Source organism: Capsicum annuum, chromosome 7 (genome assembly GCF_002878395.1).
Source record: "Capsicum annuum cultivar UCD-10X-F1 chromosome 7, UCD10Xv1.1, whole genome shotgun sequence".
NCBI lineage: Eukaryota > Viridiplantae > Streptophyta > Magnoliopsida > Solanales > Solanaceae > Capsicum > Capsicum annuum.
In genome coordinates, this window is record NC_061117.1 from 13,198,394 (window position 1) to 13,207,067 (window position 8,674).

Genomic DNA, 8,674 nt, shown 5'->3' on the forward strand with positions numbered 1-8,674 from the left:
TACTACTTGCTTGACCTGAGTTTCACCCTGTCTTATGTGACTTCCTAGATGGATGTACATTTTATTTAGGGTCTTAAATGTATTTTCGACCCCTCTGTAGTTTCTACCCTAGTGGGTAAAGCTATTGTTGCTAGAATAGTCACTATTAGAAATTAGTCCTATGGCAACGGTTCAAAAACCGTTGCAATAGATAAAAAAACCATTGCCATAGATCTACTACAACGGTTAGGCAGGCATTGCGTATGTGAGCATTGGGATAGGTCTATCACAACGGCTATTACAACGATTACGACAACCATTCCAATAGATAAACCTATTGCAACGTTTTCCTAACCTCCCATTGCGACGCTTTGTTTCATCTATAGTAACGGTTAAGAACCGTTGCAATAGACTATATTGCAACGATGGAAAAGTATTGCAATAACCCTATTGCAACAACTTCCGGATATCTACTTGCAACTCTTTTTGACACCTATTGCAACAGTTTTTTAGGTCTTTTGCAACATTTTTTGTTACCTATTGCAACTATTATAATTAGCTATTGCAACAATTTTTGCTACCTATTCCAACTACTTCAAATACCATTAACAGTTCAAATACCAATTGAAATAAATATACACACATCACAACAAAATCTTTCATTAATAATAATCCATAATCTAAACCCAAAAGAAAAATGTTAAAAGTCAAATGATCGTTAGTTTTCCCACAAATTCGAGTGGCGATAAGTTTCACAAAATTCAAAATAAAAAAGATCGATATTAAAGTCTCTATCAACAATTCAAAAATCTTGTCAATTTCTTCATCACTTCTTTCTTCAACTCCTTCATGATTTTGGACACCTATAAAAAATGAATAAATAATTTCAATTAATTAGCACTTAAATAACAACATATTTAATTTCAATTTACAACATAGGAAGGACAACTATAAAAAGAACAAAGAGGGTGGGCAATTGTGTATAATACCATAATGAGCAAGGAAACAAAAGAAAAAAGAAAATAAACAAAGCTCTTCACTCACAAAGACTTCAAAAGAATCATAAAGACTAACATATAACACCAACAAATAATAGCACCCTTATTGGATATCAATGAAACAAAGCACCTCATAGCTTCACAAGTGACAAAATAGCACAATGGTTCATTTTTTATAACTTCTATAAGATCAACATAAATGTTATAGTAATTTCTATCGTCAAAATTATCCGTTAACTATTTTGACTCTCGTCATAGTAAACTCTTCCCGGGTAAGAGCAGAAGCTTGACCAACAACCAGGAAAATAACCTATAGTGTTATGTAACTATAGGAAAACAACCAGGTTCCCAGTCTGTTCTCGTGGTTCATCTCATGCACTACACTCTTATCTTGCATTTGGCGTTATGCATACAACATGTTGAATTAAAACGTCTAAATATATGAATGCCAAGTGTATGGCAGGATAATTTTCAGGGAAAAAATAGAAGGATTTGGGCCATATCTAATAAAGCAAAACTGAACCACATCAAATGATCATGTTAGTGGATGTCATGTATGGTACCTCCACACTTTTTAGGTCAGCACAGGCATGAAATACAACATGATAAACTGTCAATTCCCTATTTAAAAATCCACCAAGCCAAAAAATATACTCATGGATCTTACAGGAATGTCACTAAGTGCTTCAACTGCTGACCAACCATTGGATTGCTCAACTAGCTCAATAATCTACTCCAGGAAATAACAAAATCAAATAAGTTAAGATATTATAAAAATGGAAAACTTGTAAAAACACATGGACACACTAGTAGCACCTAGGAAGCTAGATCATCCCTGACAGGTTCCTTATTCTTGTGAGCCGCTATAAGCCCAGCATAGCAGAATTTGTTCAGACCAAGACCAGCATCAGTTATGTCCCGAACAATTGCATACCTGCAATGTTGGAAGGGAAGCCAACCAGATGCCGGAGTACACAAAATTATGAATCCAGCAGAAAGCAAACCACATAACATCATGTTTCAGAAAGATTGGACGAAATATGACGCTTAAACATCAACATTTAGTGCGGAGAAGTTTTGTCTGCAGGGAAACTTTAAGGCTCTAAATCAAGTATGCACTCTTATTCCCAGAACGTGTGATAGTGGGAGAGGTAAGGGTAGCATATTTGGTCAGTAGTAAATACCATTTTGAAATCAATAAATTGGTAAAGCGGGGGATGTTTCTTTGGAACACGTTATGAGCTTGAATCCTAGTGGAGAAGGGAAGAGGGGTGGACCCATTATCTACCGACTTTAGAAGTTGGAAACAATGAATTCTCGGTTTTGAAAAATAATATCAGTATATCATACAAAAGCCCCAACGGAATACTTTATTGCTCCATCAAGGACAACTGAACCCAATTTTAGTTTGATTAAAACGTACAAGAACTTCTAATTGCTGCCACCTAATGCTCTTATTAGACTGACTTCTAAACTATCAGCATTAAGTTTTCCCTTCTTGTTTTTTTAATCCCTTGACAATTCACAACTGCTTAAAAATTTTGTTTGCAAATGTTAGAAACTCTTGACATTCTCTGCTAAAAAGCTGTTGACCGCTCTCTCTTATATTTGTTTATTTCTTTAGATTATTAAGCTTTCAAAGGCTAGTAGCCTTTAAGATCTAAAATATTTATTGAATTCTTTCTCCATTCACTACTACAGACGAGAAATGTCAACACAAATGAATACTTGGGTGAACTTCCATCATTTCTTTCCCCAATACTTGAGAAGATGTCATTTATCACCTAACGTCACATTATTGACAACTAAAAGTAAAGCAACAGATGAGCAGAGAAAAGAAGATCGTTAGATTATCAATGGAAGAAGTGTTATTTAAACTTGACGTGGATCTGTACGGAATGAGTGAAGGAAGCCACAATTTCACTTATGAAATTTTGGAGAGACCAACAAGGAATGGCACAAACTGTCCCAAGGTTAATCCTGTATTTGTAAGATGTATATTAGGCTGCAAGTGGTATAATGCCTAGGATGAGTACAAAACTATGCTCTTCCGATATGTGAACTTTGTGTCCTTATGACTCTTCCCCCTACTTTTCACAAATGCAGCTCGAGAAAGAATAATTTGATGATCTGTATTCCAATAGCAAAACTTGTTGGAGTCCTTGAAACATATCAAATTTTCTTATAACTTCTAATAGTGAAACTTTTTGAGGTTGAGCTGACTTGTTGCATAAAAGCTCAATTCATTTGACAGTACTGAATCAATCACACTAAGAAATAAGAGAAATGTGTCATCAAGTAAACTATGTTGCAACTATATGGTACAACAATTTGACTTCGTTCATAGTGATCAGGTAGTGAGTTAGTATATTTTTCTGAGCGTTATTATATCTATCTTGTGGTTGATTGCAATGATCAGCAAGGAAGTGGAACACTTAAACATCTTTTTATTCACTACATATCAAGTTTTGCATTAGCTCAAATACTCTTGTAATTGAGGTGGCCAAATCGAGCTAAGGTGTGATCATCTCACAAAGAAAATATTCTTAAAGTATCTGATGAAACTGATTGGTTGACAATCGACCATTAACACAGTTATGAGCCTAACGAAGGAACCTTTAGCTTATGATCTATTCTGTCCTACTTGAGGAGTGTTAGAATATAGCCTAATATATCATGTTAATTTCATATTGTATAGAATTTATTCATAATCACGCCACAATTAAGAATTCCGATTAAGTGTAATCTGAGTCACTCTATGAAGATCTGGGAGAGAGTGGTCGAGGTGAGGCTGAGACGGATAGTGTCTATCTCGGAAAACCAGTTCGGATTTATGCCCGGCCGCTCGACGACGGAGGCAATTCACCTGGTACGGCGGTTGGTGGAGCAATATAGGGAAAGGAAGAAGGATTTGCACATGGTGTTCATCGACCTAGAAAAGGCGTACGACAAAGTCCCCAGGGAGGTGCTTTGGAGATGCTTGGAGGTGAGTGGAGTACCGCAGGCATATAGCAGAGTAATTAAGGATATGTATGAGGGAGCGAAAACCCAGGTGAGGACGGCGGGAGGAGACTCAGAGCATTTCACTGTCCTGACAGGATTGCATCAGGGATCTACTCTTAGTCCCTTTTTGTTTGCGCTAGTAATGGATGTGTTAACGCGGCGTATCCAAGGGGAGGTGCCGTGGTGTATGCTTTTTGCAGACGATGTAGTCCTGATAGATGAGACGCGAGGGGGTGTGAACGACAAATTAGAGCTGTGGAGGCAAACTCTGGAGTCTAAAGGGTTCAGGGTGAGCAGAACCAAGACAGAGTATGTGGAATGTAAGTTTAATGACGTAAGGCGAGAGAATGAGGTAGTGGTGAGGCTAGAAGCGCAGGAGGTAAAGAAAAGGGATAAGTTCAAGTACCTCGGGTCCGTGATCCAGAGTAACGGTGAGATTGACGAGGATGTCTCGCACCGTATCGGGGCGGGATGGATGAAGTGGAAACTTGCATCGGGGGTGCTGTGTGATAAGAAGGTGCCGCCCAAGCTTAAAGGTAAATTCTATAGGGTGGTAGTCCGTCCGGCCTTGCTGTATGGAGCGGAGTGTTGGCCAGTTAAGAACTCCCACACCCAAAGAATGAAGGTGGCAGAAATGCGGATGTTGCGCTGGATGTGTGGACTGACCCGAAGGGATAGAGCTCGGAATGAGACTATCCGGGAGAAGGTTGGGGTGACTTCAGTGGAGTGTAAGATGCGGGAAGCACGATTGAGATGGTTCGGACACGTGAAGAGGAGGGGCATGGATGCCCCGGTCCGTAGGTGTGAGAGGCTAGCGTTGGATGGTTTTAGACGGGGTAGGGGTAGACCGAAGAAGTACTGGGGTGAGGTGATTAGGCGGGACATGGAACAGTTACAGCTTACCGAGGACATGACCCTAGATAGGAAGGTCTGGAAGACGCGAATTACGGCAGAGGATTAGGGCCTGTTCGGGTCGCTAATGTAGGGAGGTAATTGGTGGGGGTGTATTCCTGGTATGATTCCGTATTCAATGTTCTGTTCCGTGTTCCGTGTTCTATGTTTGTTACGAATCTGTGTGCTTTCCTCTGCTTTATATTCCTGCATTCCTGCTTTACTCTGTTTTATATTCCTTATGGCTGCAGTATCTATGTTATGTCATCTGCTTCTGTGCTGTACTATGTGTTTGTTTGATATCTCGTAACTTGAGCCGGGGGTCTTTCGGAAACAGCCTTTCTACTTCATCAGAGGTAGAGGTATGGACTGCGTACATCTTACCCCCCCCAGACCCCACAAAGTGGGAATACACTGGGTTTGTTGTTGTTGTTGTTGTTGTTGTTTCAAGTCAAATTATCTTACACCATGAAGTAGAATTAAGCAAATGACTACAAGTACCCCAAAGTATGCGATGGGATGGTCGAGCTGCATAGAAATATCCCAGATATTTTATATAACCATGCTTGAGGACAAAATTGGACTAGTTACAAGTTACAAAAGCATCACTAGACTAGTCATATCCATATTTATAAGGAAAATAAAACGTACATTGATAACATAAATAAAACATAAAGTATAGACATGGGCATCATAGACTTGACAAACCGCAATTTAATGCAATTTACAGAATCTTAAAGAGAAACGACCCATATCTAAGTCGACACAAAGTTTCCTCTCAAAGTACGCAAATGCGCGTAGAAGAATAACATTAAACAAACAAACCAGAATATAAGTAATAGTGACAGTAATAAGCCTTTACCTCATCTCTGTCAAAGTTATCATCCCAGTGAGGATCAAATAGCACGTCGCCAGTTTCAAGCTCAAAACAAATGCAAGCGAAAGACCAAAGTTATCATCTGTGAACTGTTTGTACGTCCAACATGCACTGCTAAAGTCAACGACTTTGCACTTTAGGTCGACCAATTCCATAAGCTTCCTCCTTGTAGAATGGCTTCCTTTCTTAGGACCCTCATTATTTCCCGCTGCCTGTTGCAGCACTGGCATTTGACATTCTATTAGCATTAACTGAAGAATCAAGCGGATCATTTGATGACTTCACAGAAGCTGAGGTATGTTGTCCAGCCTTAGTCATGAGAGAAGTTTCATTTCCTGCAAAACATTGAGCTGCTTGTTTGGCCTTTCTTCTAATCTTCTTATGACGGTTCTTAATCAAATTTTCATTTGATGTTACATAACTCTTCGGAGCTCCGCTGGAGCTCTGCCATCCAGTATGGTTTTATCCTTACGATTAGGAAGTATAAGAGGTTTTCCAGATTTTCTGGGGTCCTTAGATGGATCAATTGTTGAGCAGAGTAGTACACTCCGGTTTTAAATCGGTGTGTATGATAAAAAGTTTTCTGTACAAATAATCCAATCCCACTGAACATAAAAACACTGCTCTTTGACAATATGAGTAGGCAGTCCACGATAATCAGTAAAGAAGAGTCAAGATATTATCACCCACATACTCAAAAATAATACACACATATTGCCCATCTGGACCCGAGTGTTTAAAATTATCCAGTAACTTTGCAACACATTTTTTATCATCCAGATCACACTCTGCGATCTGTTTTAAAATAGTGATCTCATCCGTCGCTGCTTCCGTGTAATGCTGCGCACTCTTTTGTACTTTCAGCGCTACGAATCGCTACATAATTAACCAAAATATACATATCAACTTCTTACTTTTCCCGGTAAGAGTAACAAACTAAAATTACTACCTACTCAGTATTGCTAATCCAAGTTCTTATTCATTAGAAATTACCGAGGATTACACATGCATCCATAGTTATGAAGTTATGCACAATTAGTTAAACTAGGCCAAAACCATTTTACACCTACGCCAATTGCCGCACACCACTTGTAGTCCACTAATAACAACAACAATAACCACCTAGTGTAATCCCACAAGTGGGGTCTGGAGAGGGTGGGGTGTACGCAAACCTTACCCCTACCTTTTTGGGGATACTGTAGTGAAACTGTTTCGGGTAGACACCACTTGTTGTCCACTATTACTATTATGATGATGATGATGAAGCATAGGAAAGGAGACATACATCAGGGATGAAGATCATAGATTGGTCGCGGAAAAAGAAAGCATCTTGCAAGCGAGCACCTTTCATGGTGCTAGTAAGAAGTGAATGAAATGTATCTCTCCCTGGCTTCACTCCATCCAACATCATGTCATCATAAAAATCCATCAACAAGTAATGCCTAATTCATAATCATACATACATACAAGGGGGCAGGAATAATAATAAGATAAATCGATTCCCCAATCCAAAATAATTCAATCAAATTAGTACCTTCGCTGAGCAGTAAGAGAGGTAATAACAGCGCTGTATTCAGCCTTATTGTTGGCATAGTTTATCTTGGCGTACTCTTCCGGTGTGGCTGCCAAGTATTTCTGTAAATCGGAGAAGCTGCACGAAGCATGAATACCTGTTTCAATAGACGAGTAGGGTTCAATAGAAAGCAGTTGGAGCAGTCATAGTCGGAGCAGTAGTCGATCAGAGCACTGTGGTCGGAGTGATAGTAGAAGTAGTATCGGAGCAGTTGATTGGAGCACCAATTTGAGATGCCGTCGGTATTGGTGTGAAGTTTTTGTTAATTTTGAGATGCAGTGGAGTACTTCGGAGCACTGATTTGAAAATTTGGTGCACTGATTTGAAGATCGAAGACCCAAAGTGTCCGATTTGGAGCAGTCATTTGAAACGCGGTCATTGAAACTTTTCTTTGTTAACCCAACGAGTTAATTTGTTAACCTAGGTCTTTGTTAAGACCCCGAAGTCATCAGTATTTGTTTAAGTTTTTGTAATTTTTGTTGTATATTTTATTAAATTTTGGCCCACTTAGTGAAAAATTAGGGAGGAAAAAAATTTAAGTGTTGCAATAGCCCTTTTACCCCAATTAAGTGTTGCCATAGGTGACTTTATGGTAAAGCTTTATGTAAGTGTTGTTATAAGACACCCTATTGCAACAGTTATATATCAATAGCAACGGTTATAGCATCAACTAAAATAATATTTTTTGCAACGGTTGGAACCGTTGCAATAGACCTCTATAGCAATGCTTCTGGAACCGTTGGCAAAAAGTTCGTTGCAATAGGAGTAATTTCTGGTAGGGTGGGTTGTATGGTGTCCATCTTTCATAGATAAACCTTAGTATATTTAATAAAGCTTGATATAGTAGATTTTGACGTAGTTTTAGGGATGGATTGACTTCATTCATGCAATGATTCTCTGATTGTAGGACCCAAAAGGTCACTTTTGATTTTCCTATGAATCGTTATAAGAATAGGAAGGAGTTCCCTAGTGTCAAAAGAAAAGTTTATTTTTGATCTTAGGGATCCAAATTGATATCCAGAGGGTGTTTGTATCATCTAGTTTGGGTCAAGAATTCTAACTTTGAAAGTCCCCCCTTACAGTCCAACCCTGCGGTTAATGATTGCTCAAGGTTTTTCCTATTATCTTCTAGGTATTCCTTCGGATAGAGAAATAGGGTTTGGGATTGATCTTCTAGCAAATACAAAACCCATTTCCATTCCTCCTTATAGGATGGCTCCAACAAAGCTAAAAGAATTAAATGAGCAATTAAAAGTTTTGCTTGATAAAGGTTTCATCCATCCTAGTATTTCTTCTTAGGGTGCTCTTGTGCTTTTCGTGCGAAAAAAAGAAAGATCTCTTCGAACATATATA

General features: G+C 38.8%; 1 pseudogene; it reads right to left on the minus strand.

Annotated features, from left to right (window-relative positions):
- Nucleotides 1-816: 816 nt before the first annotated feature.
- On the minus strand, nt 817-7,782 carry LOC107877716 (annotated as a pseudogene).
- Nucleotides 7,783-8,674: the final 892 nt, after the last annotated feature.